Raw genomic sequence first — 13,281 nt, 5'->3', positions numbered from 1 at the left:
AGGGCATACGTGCTTCAGTTCAGAAGGAGTGATCTAGGTACCATCATCTATTATTGTCCAACACTTACACTGCCCTCATCCTCTTATTTTATATCATATCATAAGTTCTTTGAGAAGCTCTGCTATGATTTTGGTTGGTCTTTTTTCTTAGGGGATATTAGTGAGAAGCACTACAACCCCTGCTGCAGCCAGTCTCAGGAGTGAAATTGATGCACATTTTCTTCATTCTCTACCGTTCATTTGAGATTCCTCATTTTTGGATAGCACTTCTGCCAGTATAGTGTACCTACCAAGACACTTATTCTTTACAGGTCTTAACATCTTCTCAAGAAATAGCTGTTGCACTTGTCCATTTACTTTCAAAATGGGCAAACACATATCAAAGCACATGCAAATGGATGACCTGAGTAGTATCAAACATAATCCTTCCCATCCCTACATCTAAGAACAACCCTACCTCCTCATGATGATTAGGGTCAATTATATTTTTCAAGCTGATAATTCCTTTCCTTGTCTGCTTGTTTCTTGAGATAAGGAACCTTAGGTAACCAGGTGATAACCATAACTTAAAGTTTAGTGGTACTCTTCCTATTCCCCTTAGGGAAATATTTGTTTCTGGGAACCAGGACATCTAAACTGATATTGCCATGGGAACAGGCAAGGCTACTATGACTTCTGTCTTTGGTAACCAAACTCACGTTTTATCCCTTCTATTGAACACAGAGAAACAAATGGTCATTGATTTAGCATAAAAGTGAATATTGAAAAAGGTCTTCCCATCTTTGTCAGCCATCATATCCAGGCTGATGTGTCTCAATTATACCTTCAAAAGCCATTTCTATCACTCAGGTGAACAACTTCTAGGCAGTGAGATGGATAATAGGACCAATGGAACCTCTGTATACAGGTTAAATTTCATACCTTCTTTTCTATAAAGAGGAGTTATGCTATGTGGGATCATGGATAAGTGGATCACAACATATGATTCTGTCTGAGGCCATGCAAGGTGTAAAGCATACCCTACTAAATGTGTGTATTGATTCCTCTCTGGATGAATCCCAGCCCTTTCCAATATGGAAGGGATACAATGTAATTAACTTGCCAGCAAGTAACAGATTGTTTCTTCAAGGGATGTTATTATATCAGGAACTCAGAATTTATCTCTATTGCTGACTTTGTCAGCAGCAGAGGTTGGAAGTCCATACAGTTGGATCCATAAATAGTCTTTATTGCTGTCTCCATGGCTGTTGCATTTGTAAGCCCGTTGTGCCAGCTCTGGGGTGGACTATGACTGGCTGTCTGCTATTAACTGAACTAGTTTGATGCATCTTCTAAAGTGGATGTTCTTTGGTGGATGTTTTCACATAATGTGAAGCTCTTCATACTTCGTGCCCTCTTTTCATAGATCTATCCAAGTGCATCTTCCTAAGATTTCCTTGCTCCCTGTCTTCCAACATTGTCCTTCGACCTTCAATTCAATCAGTCAAGTCATCTGACATTGTCCATGAGTCCCTAATTATTCTTCCCTTCCAACACAAAGTTGTGAAAAGTTGCCTTATGAAAGGCTCTTCCGTTGGTGGGAGTGCTGTGGGTGGTGGGCTTCATTCACTTCTATCTTTTGGAGCTACTCCAAATAGGGTTGTAGTACTGCAGCAGTCCACTTTCATCTATCATGCATATTCATCTCTAATGCACACTTGGCCTCAACTGATTGGTCCTAAATTATTGCCTTTCCCTCCCATGAGATTACAGGTATTAGCTGAGAGAGAGTCTCCAGTGCAACAGTGTTTGCTGTTGTGGGACTCTCGATTGCTTTCTTTTGCAGTTTTCTTACGTCCTCTATTTCTCCTTTTGCCCAATCTATCTTACAATGCTGCTAAGCCTATTCATCCTTATGACTTGGTAGGTCTGAGAGAATTCAAATAATTATGAGAAGTTTCTCTGAATTATCTCTTAATGACATGATCATTCTTAATCTATATAAGGGCCTGTTAGCATGCAAGACCTGTTTTAAAATCATGTATGATTATTCACTGAAGATAGTATGAGCTTCATCCAGTAACGTAGGGACCTCTGTTCCAATTACTTTATTTGTGCTGGCTATAAGCACCACATTGCATCTATTCCCACCATCAGTACCTTTAACACCATAGAGTTTGCAGGGTTTTATGGACCAAGCAGCAAAGCCACCTGCACCATAGACTGAATTTCCTGTAGACCGCTTTTGTGCCCTGTATTCCATTAAAAACTGGCAGCCTTTATGACACCAGGTAAATTGGTTGACATGGTATTCCCAAGTAAGGAATATGCTGCATCTAGAACCTACAGAAACTTCCTTCTAAGTGATAGAATGCATGAATGTCAATAATTTATTTTTTTACTTTGGAGGGATTTATCAGTATGCCCTAGACAACTGAACACCTAAAAACTTTACTGATGTAATGGGCCCTAGAATTAATGTAATTTCTTCTGCCACCCTCTGAAGTGCGTGTGTCTTACTTACCAAGGCCATCGGTATACTTGCTACTCCTTGCTTATCTGGTCTGATTAATATAATGCCCTCAAAAGAGTGAATCATGTGATCCTATAGTGTGACCCCCATGTTCAATAATCCTTAAACTGTTGGGCATTAATTTTTTTTCAACTGTTTATGAGTAAGTGGCTGTAGGTCCCTTTGGGGGAAAGAATGGGGAAATCATTATACTATTGATTTGCCATTGATTTGCAGAGCCCTTTCTCATGGAGACTCAGTCTTTCCTATGGTCATGAATTTCAAGGTTGAAACTGGCTTAAGTCAAAAATTCAGTCAAAAGAGACTGATTCTTAAAAAAGGCAACTGCCTTCAACATCCTGGTTATCTATCCTTAATTTAAAAGAAAATTTTTAAATTGAACAATTTCTTTATCAGCAGCCTATTAGTTTGTGCCTAGGGACATAGTGATATATTAACCAACTCCTTAGCTCTCAAGGGGTCATGTCCCTTTGGCTGCCACTTTGACTTTCATACTCATTTAAGTACTGCCATCTGGCCTCTATTACTTAGGGTTCCTATCATCCACATTGCTATCAGGGATTACTGTTCTGAAACAGCATCTCCTATTATGTCCTACACCAGTGGTCCCCAACAGTTTTGGCACCAGGGACTGGTTTTGTGGAAGACAATTTTTCCATGGACTGGGGGGAGGGATGATTTCATGATGATTCAAGCACATTATATTTGTTGTGTACTTTATTTCTATTATTATTACATTGTAATAGATAATGAAATAATTATACAACTCACCATAATGCTGACAGGAGGCAGAGCTCAGGCAGTAATGCGAGTTATGGGGAGCGGCTGTAAATACAGATGAAACATTGATTGCTTGCCCACCAGTCATCTCCTGCTGTGCAACCTGGTTCCTAACAGACCACAGACCGGTAGTGGTCCATGGCCCAGGGGTTGAGGATCCCTGTTCTACACCAATGAGTCACACTGAGCTTCTCAATGATAGTTAGTGACCCTTTCCCTAGAATATTCTTTATTGTTTTGGTTAAAAAAGAAAGTGTCTTTTGAGCCCTCTGTAAAACTTAGACAGTTGGTGAGTTTTTTTACCTTAGGTAGCATATCTACTCAAACATATCCATTTCTCTGAGAATTTTAATCTCTTCTTACACTGTCTTTTATGGAAATTCTGCCATTTCTGTTTATTTACTGTTAGCCATCACTTTCTCCAACTTCCAAGAGCCATCCTAATAGGGTGTTATTACCATATTCTGGAGGTCTTGCTAAGATGATAAACCTTGTATCATAGGATAGGATCATATCTATAACTCGCCATTATTCAACTTTAAGTTCTTCCCATGTTTGTTCAGACCATGTACACTCCCTAGTATCCTGTCAGTGTATGATGGCTACGTCTTGAATCTTCTTTCAGCTATATTCTCTTTACTCTCTTAGTACTTCCCTGATCATGATCTGTTATAGCTTAACTGTACCTATAAGTCTGGTGGTCCATAGGAATAGTGAGGGTAGATCCTGAGGAAGGGGCATTCTTTCTTGCAAGGCAGAGGTCTCTACATTATCTTTAAGCAAGGGAGTGCACTCACCTTTAATAGGGAGTAGTGGGCCATTTCTGAGCACTACAGGACTCAGAAGAATCTGGAGATTCAGGATTTTTGAAAGCATCAGTCTAGATATCTCTGCCTCATTTCTTAATGTCCCTCTCTCTCTCTCCCTGTACCCTGAACTTGGTGCCTATAACATGCTAACTGAGGTTGAGAATTCACTTTCTTTTGTAACTACTATTATAAGTAAATTTATAGATAATTCCTGGGTCAAATCCTTATCTTTGCATGTCCTCTGCCTGCTAGAGATGAGAGTCTACTTACATACTGAAAGCTTAGCTTTCAAACTAAGACTTTAATTGGCAAGTAATAACCTTCAACCTTTCATCTACTTTCTTCAATGAATTAGAAGCATCTATAGAAAGCCCTTCAATTCCATAGGTACTATAATTTTTACTTACCCAAACTTCTTAAATGCCAGTTTATTGCCCCCACCATAAACAGCACTCTTAGAAGAAAACATAGGCAGAACACTCTTTAACATGAATCATAACAATATATTTCTTTTTTTTGGATCTGTCTCTCAAGGCAAAGGAAACTAAAGCAAAAATAAACAAATAGGACCTAATTAAACTTAAAAGATTTTACACAGTAAAGGAAACATTGACAAAATGAAAAGACACCTACTGAATGGGAGAAAATATTTGCAAATGATATAACTCTTCAGGGGTTAATATCCAAAATATACAAAAAAAAATTCATGCAACTCAATACAATATCAAAAAAATAAATAACTCTATTTAAAAAAGGGCAGAAGGTCTTAACATTTTTCCAAAGAAGATATACAGATGACCAACGGATGCATGGAAAGATACTCAAAATAGCTTATCATCAGAAAAATACATATCAAAAACACAATGAGATATCGATATCACCTCACAACTGTTAGAATAGCTATTGTCAAAAAGACCACAAAAAACAAATGTTGACAAGGATGTAGAGAAAAGGGAACCCTTGTACACTATTGGTGGAAATGTAAATTGGTGCAGCCACTATGGAAAACACTATGGAGGTTCCTCGATAAACTGAAAATAGGACTACCATATGACCCAGCAATTTCACTCCTGGGTATCTATCCAAAGAAAACAAAAACACTAATTTGAAGAGTTATGTTTACCCCAGTGTTCATTGCAGCATTATTTACAATAGTCAAGAATATGGAAGCAACCTAGGTGACCATCAACAGATGAATAGCTAAAGAATATGTGAGATGTATATATACATATATGCAATGGAATATTACTCAGCCATAAAAAATAAGAATGAAATTTTGTTGTTTGCAACAACATGGATGGACCTGGAGGGTATTATGCTTAGTGAAATGAGTCAGGCAGAGAAAGACAAATACTCTATGCTGTCACTTATACATGGATTCTAAAAAAATAAAACAAACAAATGAATATAACAAATCAGAAATAAACTCACAGATATAGAGACAAACTAGTGGTTATCAGTGGGGAGAGGGAAGTGGGGTGGACCAAGATAGGGGCAAGGGATTAAGAGGTAGAAACTATGATATATTAAATAAATAAGGTACAAGGATATATTATACAGGACAGGGAATATAGCCAATATTTTACAAGAACTTTAAATGGAGTATAATGTATAAAAATATTGAATGATATTATACACCCAAAACTAATATAATATCATAAATCAACTAAACTTCAATTTTAAATTTTTAAATAAAATAAAATAAAGTTCTGGCCAAGAATGAGAGAAATAAGAATGAGGGAAATCAGAACTGTGTAAGCACATTGTTTAGTTTCTGTCTCAGGGTTTCTCTGATGACATGGATATCTGAATATTCATGTGCCTCTCACTTTGGAAAAATAAACAGTTCCAGGGACAACCCTCAAAGAGATGCAGCCAATGGGTAAATACTTCTTACAACTGATCCTCAGGTGAATAATTTTGAGAGGGATTATATGTGCTCTTTTGGAAGGTTTCAGATAAAACTAAGTCACATAATGGCAAACTTGATAAAGCACTCTAATATTAGCTTTCTCTCCTTATCTCAGTCTGTCTATTCTTACTTCGGCTCCTTGGGATTGCCTCCCAGATAAACTACCTGTACAGAAGTAACTGTCTCAGGCTAGGATAACTGTTTAAAGTAGCCTGGAGTGGTAAAAAGAAAGGGCTAAATATGTAGTGAGTTATACTTCCACCAATGGAAAGAAAAGCACGTATGATTTTTTCTTTCACTCTTGCCTAAGTAAAATTATGGAAGTCATGATTTTGCTTGCGGTCATCTTGGAAGGGACTTCCCAAGAAGGACACTTTGGGCAAATGTTGTGTGAGATGGCAAGCATTGAGGTAAAAGGTGTTATTATTGGTTATTACAAGTTACCATTACAAATAACTATCTAGGTTAAGATTCTTTTTCAATGAGAACAAAATATGTCCCTTCTCAGTGTAAAGGATCCAATAATTTCAACATGCCATCAGGTGGCTGAAAGATTGCCTACTCTTGATGCCATGTGGAGAGGTCAGCATTGATGTTTACTTAAAACAGAGTATAATGAAGAGAATTCTATGTTGAATTACATAATGAAGGGAACTCTATTTTATTAAGCTTGTTCATAACCTCCATTTTTGCCACCATGAAATTTATACTTGAGTCTATTAAGCAAGAAGCAGGGTACCTGGTAAAAGAGATAGTCTGTCATGTATAGAGGAAAGCCTCCTCTGCAGTGGTGCCTTTTGGTGAATATTCTTATGGGAAACAAATATTTTCACAGAATGTGCCCATTTTGAGCAGTATACCATATGCTTCTGTTCTAGGCTTTCTGTTCTCAATGTTCCAAACATATTATCTCCATTTTCCTGACTAATTATTTTAACGTGTTAAACACTATCATAAATCAGTATTTCTATATTTTTATTTAATTATCTTGACACCAAAATTGAACAATCAGAAATATTACCTCATATTTGGCCAACTTGTAGGATCTCTCTTCACCACTGTCTTTCTTGGTCATGTAGAAGGTATATGGTGGCAGCATATTATGTGTAATCATCTGTAAATCAGGCCTGATATTTTTCATGCCATAGACTTGTCATTAGGAACTCTTCATGGAGCCATCAGTGTAAGATTAAGGCAAGGTGACAATACCATAGAATCTAAGCCAAATGTAATTAGCTATGTCTTCTGGAGCTACTCAAGTTTAATCTCACCTTCACCGTGTCCTCATAATAATGGATTATTTCTATACACATCCAGTTTTATATCCTGGTGGAATAGAAAGCTATCACTTCATGATAGCTCATTTTTCAAATAAGAAACAAAAAAATCAATTTACAATAAAATAATGCTATTTCAATATGTAAATACTCAGGCACAAATGCACTGGAAGACCTAACAAAAGTAGAAACACTGTGTGTGTCTGCTATAAATCTAAACTAATGCAGTTGAATCATGGTGATGATTCAAAAATTACTAGTAAAATTGCTATTGCTTGAGGAAATTTTCTGAAATAGTAAACAACTCTTGGTACATTCAGAACAAAATTATGTATAGGCCTCTCATGATTTATTTCTGTGATTTAAAAAAACTGTAATTAGGTTTTGTATCTGGTTTTTAACCTACAGTTGAATCTTGAAGGCCAAAAAGGAGTTCAAATGATAGACAGTATTAGAGTTGGGAGAAGTATAAGAAAGGACGAAAACCAGGTATCAAGAAACAAGTTTGCCTGAGAAACTAATACTTTCAGGGCAATGTACTTTAGCCTGTTGTTTACCAACCTAATTCTTTTGATGAAAAATCTCTGTTACTTGGCCTTGTGTTAATAAAACATCATACTATCTGGTTTGTGATGATTAAATTGTTCTTACCAGGAATTAGTTTAAGATAGGAAATGGGATGATTATTACACAATGATAAAGTATTTGAAATTTTCTCAAGCTGGGAGTTTCCACTGGTGTAAAAAATAGTCAAGAAGAAATATCCTTTCTTCATTTATTGGATGCTGTTGGCTCTATATGGAATTGCAGTAGCCATCATGGGATCATGAAGAACATGTCAAAACAAAAATATGGAAGAAACATGGACCCTTAATCCTGACAGTGAGTATAAATTAACCAACAATGTAATATTCCTGATGTCTGAACTTCTTGTTTCTTGAGATAATATATCCACTTATTGTTTAAGCCATTTTAATTAGAATTTCTGTATCTTGCAACTGATACCATTCTAATTGATATAGCAAGTGTTGAACAGTTGTTTTAGCATTATACTTATCTTCAGTGTCTGAACCCAAAATGCTATTTTATTGATAGGTATATGAAAAAGGCATTTTTATTTCTTTTGTTACCAAAAGCACTCAATAACCCATAGGGAAAAGAAGAGGGTGCCCTATTCTATTTAATGTCTCTAAGATTAAACACTTTTCTGACATAAAGGATTGAAAAATCATCTCTACATTATTTACAATGCATATATAATGCTATTTTAATAGTATTATTAATGAAGATGACATAGTAGAATTTTATCTAAGGATTTGCATAGCATTAGATTACATTCCTGGTGATAGTTAAGACTGATTTTCCAGCTTTTCAAGAGATTTTCTTTAAAAAAAAATTTAAAAAATAAAAGTCTACATTTCTAGCTGAATTTTATTTTGTGGTGAATAACAAATCTTAGAGTGGGCTGCTTTGAAAATTATCTTGGGTGGAATTATATTAATTTTTGGTTGGTGAGCTAATCTACAGAAACCTTGGAGAAAGCATGATTATAAAGAATAAAGGAGTAAGAGCTTTATAAGATTATACTTGGAATTGTCCTTGCTCTTGCTTTCTGGAGGATGATCAGTAAATGTTTTTATCAAAATAATTAGATGAATATTTACTCTAAAAACTGAAAATTATCACTGGATCTACTGTTTACATGAAATAATAAGCAGAGCAGGAAAAAACTCAAGAAAGAACTCAAGATTTCCCTCAAAGAAGCCTTTCACAAAATTTTGAAGAACAGAACAATTCTGAGTCTAATGACAGAGAATGCCTATGGCATAAGGAAAAATTTTTCTGTATTGTATGATTCAGTTCTATGTTTATTCAGAAGTGTTAAAGCAATAAAGATAAAAACATGTTTTCATACTATAATTACTAATGACATGTGTTAAGTGCCAACCCCCTGTCAAATTTGGCATTGTCCCTTATATTGGATGAATGCAGCATATTTCTTGGATGCATTTCATGTACTTCGTATTGGATATAATATTAATATTCCCCAAAGCACTTGGAATGAGGTAATTTGTATGATGATTAGGAGAAAACATAAGTATCTATCAGACACAGATTTTCCAAAGGACTTTTATTTTTGGAGTAAGTGTGAATCAGGAATAAAGTTTTAAATGTATGCTTCTTAAAAACTTAAAGAATCATCTATGAGAGAAACAATTTCAACAACAAATTTGGCCATCTCTTCTAAGGGAATTGGGGTCTAAACCTGAACAGTGCAAGATCTTAATGGACCTTCTAAAAAAATTATTTTTAAAGCTCACTGAGCCATCTTGTGTTGGAAATGAGGGAGACAGTGTCTTGTGCATCTTTTAAATTTTTTTGTTTTTAAAAATAATTTGTTATTGTTTTATTGCATCCTGCTAAAATCTCCTGTATCTCTCTATTTCTCCAGTTAAGAAAGTAAGTAGTAAACAAAAATATTAACTGAGTTCTCATAAAACACATCAGAAAAATTCTATGTGAGGTTTTAAGTTGTTTTTTATGTTTTGTTTAAAAGTTAAGAGTTTGTAACACTTTGTATGACCTTGTGTGGTTGCTAAATCAACATAAAATAAATAGAAGTTTACTCACAAAACTGGCATTGCCTATATATCTCTATATTATCATTGCCAGTTATTAGTTCTAACAGGAATTTTAGAACTTCCATTTTTTAATGAAATTATTATATTAATATAATAATTAAAGAATATTATATATATATCTAAACTCAGTAAACAAATACTATATAAAATATAAATATATGAAAGTATCATACATATATATATAATCTCACACTCTTACCCATTTCTTCATTTCTTCATTTTTCATTTTAATGAAAATGCTTAGAACCGAAAAAAATTGAATTAATCAAGTTCCTTCTCTTTTTATCTCATATAATGATCTGAAATTTAGTCTTAAAACTGCAAAGACTATATCACTACATATCATATAGATATTAAATGATAATAAAGGAAGCCTTAATACCAATAAATTTGACAAATAGATGAAATGTACATGTTTCTTAAAAATATAACTTATAAAAACTGACACAAGATAAAATAGAAAATCTGAAGAGTACAATATCTATAATAAAAGTTGAATTCATTATCAAAAAGTTTTTGACAAAGAACTCCAGGCCTAGATGCTTCCACTAATGAACTGTGTCAGACATTTAAGGAATAAATAATATCAATTTTAAACAATCTTTTTCAGAAAATAGCAAAGGGAACACTTTCCAACTTATTTTATGAGGCCAGTGGAACCCTAATATCAAAACATGACAAATGTTGCAAATTTAGGACTAAAAAATGTAGAAGGTAGGAGTCAAGGACAGTCTTCTGTCAGTAAAATACTAACTAAAATCAAGTTTACAAAAATGCACTTCCATGACCTATGACATGATTAAAATTATGTTTTAAATCTCATGACATTTTGTTATTCAATATGTCAAATTTTGGTAAAGAAGAAAAAAGGGGGTTTTGATAACCTTGTATAAAAGTGAAAATCCTTTGTATTCTGATGTTTTAAATGAACATTGTGCGGGACTTCCCTGGTAGCACAGTGGTTAAGAATCTGCCTGCCAATGCAGGGGACATGGGTTTGAGCCCTAGTCCGGGAAGATCCCACATGCTGAGGAGCAACTAAACCTGTGTGCCACAGCTACTGAGCCTGCGCTATAGAACCTGCAAGCCACCACTACTGAGCCCACGTGCCACAACTACTGAAGCCTGTGTGCCTAGAGCTCGTGCTCTGCAACAAAGAGAAGCCACTGCAGTGAGACGCCCATGCACCACAATGAACAGTAGCCCCGGCTTGCTGCAGCTAGAGAAAGCCCACATGCAGCAACAAAGACCCAACCAAACATAAATAAATAAATTTATAGAAAAAAATGAACATTGTGCATTTGTAACTCTCTAATCTTAAGAAAAAAGGACAAGAGATATATAAACCAATCACTATACAATGCCATTTTTATATTTTAATGTGTATAATCAGGAGCGACTTATCTGGAGGTTAATATTAACCATCTTGACAATTCAGAGAATAATTTCCACCTTGAAATATGTAAAAAGCTTTACTAGCAGGATAGGACCATTTAGTGTAGTTAAGGAGAGCTAAGGAAAGATGTATATACCCAGAAGTGGGATTGCTGAATCATATGGTAGTTCTGCTTTTAGTTTTTTAGGAACTTCCATACTGTTTTCATACTGGCTGTACCACTTTACATTCCCACCAACAGTGCACAACATTGTTTTCTACAACCTCAACAACACTTGTTATCTCTTGTCTTTTCATGACAGCCATTCTGACACGTGTGAAGTGACATCTCATCCTGGTTTTCATTTGCATTTCCCTGATGACTAGTGATGTTGAACACCTTTTCATAACCTGTTGGTAATTTGTATATCTTTGGGAAAATATCCGTTGAGTTCCTTTGTCCATTTAAATCAGATTTTTTTTTTTTTTTGCTATTGAGTTGTATGAACTCTATAAATTTTTGATATTATACCCTTATCCAAAACATGGTTTACACATATTTTTTTCCTATTCTGTAGGTTACATTTTCATTGTGTTGATGGTTTCCTTTGCTGTCCAGAAGCTTTTTAGTTTGATGTAGTTCTATTTGTTTAGTTCTCTGGAGTATATTAAAAACAGAATGTTAACTCGGATATTCTTCTGGGATATTCTCTAGTCCTATATATTTGTGAGATGATCATGATGAACTGAGTCACCAATAGATGATGAAATTGCATTAAAACATTTTATTTAAGATAGAGGGACTACTTGATATATTTTAGAAAGATTTGCCTCCAATTAAACACTATTTTTACTCTTTTGGAACTTAGGCAGACATTAAAAATTTGACACATCTACTTATATGACAATTTTTGGCAATGAGAAATAAATAGGTATTTGGTTTTTAATTTGTCAGTCAGTGTGTGTGTGTGTATGTGTGTCATGTGCTTCCATGTATATACTTATTTCTTTTGGCAATATTAACTATCTTTAATTATCCTAATGCTACTTGGGATAGTAATTTATTGAAAATTAGCTCAAATATCCTATATTAATTTCTAGCTTAGAAGGGTAACTGAATAGCTTGTTGAGTGTCAGACTGTATTTATACTGGTTTAAACTTCCAAGATTACAAATAACTTTACAAATAAATACATGTTAATTTTAACTTCACAAAGAGAATTCCATATTAATCTTACACTCTAATGGGTAGTAACGAAAAGCAAATAGTTTTAAAATTGTTTCCATATGTTTCTCCTCTGATCAAAATTCCCCAGTGTTTACAAAGTTTCAAATTCTCTACAAAATTTTTAAGCCTCTCCACCACATTCTAACCCCACCCTTCCCAATTATTTTAATTTCCATGTCCTTAAAACATTTAGAAAAATTTTTATATATGTATAGGTGTATGCATACCTATACATATATAAAAACATATATATATATATAACTATAGCTGATGCTATTCCTATTGTGTCTAAATTACCATCCAAAATTTCAAATTGTTCTTTTATGATTTCATAAACAATTCCCTAACTACTACAACCCACATTGATCTAATATTACTCAAACTTCTACGATTATATCTTTTACTTAATTATATACTATTTTATTAGAATTAAGATAAGTATGATCTATTTGCAGTTAAAATGTACTTCAAATGTTTTATTATAAGACAGCATGCAGAAAAGAACATGCAATCTATGTGTAACACATAATGAATGATGATTCAAAAAGCACTCATGAACCCACACATTTATTTAAGGGAAAAGAACGTTACAATTATCTTTGAAATCCACTAGGTAACTTTTCCCAAGTGTACCAAGAGGTAATTGAGCTGAAATTTTGTATTTTTTCATTCCCTTTCTTTACTTTGTAGCCCCTCAGCTTTACTTTCTCCAGTCTTAGAGGTAAAGCTTTTAGTGTGTCACCATT

At 34.4% G+C, this 13,281-nt stretch overlaps 1 long non-coding RNA gene across 8 annotated transcripts in view; it reads left to right on the top strand.

The window, feature by feature from the left end:
• Positions 1 to 8,008: 8,008 nt before the first annotated feature.
• Positions 8,009 to 13,281, top strand: part of LOC136793801 (uncharacterized) — a 1,119,572-nt gene continuing 1,114,299 nt past the window's right edge. For 6 of the 8 annotated variants that reach the window (XR_010839590.1, XR_010839589.1, XR_010839588.1 and 3 more), the window contains exon 1: positions 8,009 to 8,172. This is a non-coding gene — a long non-coding RNA (uncharacterized lncRNA). The remainder of the gene's footprint in view (positions 8,173 to 13,281) is intronic. The other 2 variants (XR_010839591.1, XR_010839593.1) reach the window with 2 other exon arrangements.

The sequence above is a fragment of the Kogia breviceps genome, chromosome 3 (assembly GCF_026419965.1).
Source record: "Kogia breviceps isolate mKogBre1 chromosome 3, mKogBre1 haplotype 1, whole genome shotgun sequence".
NCBI classification, from domain to species: Eukaryota; Metazoa; Chordata; class Mammalia; order Artiodactyla; family Physeteridae; genus Kogia; species Kogia breviceps.
The sequence above is the reverse complement of the archived record's forward strand: the minus strand, read 5'-3'. Positions and strand labels throughout refer to the sequence as shown.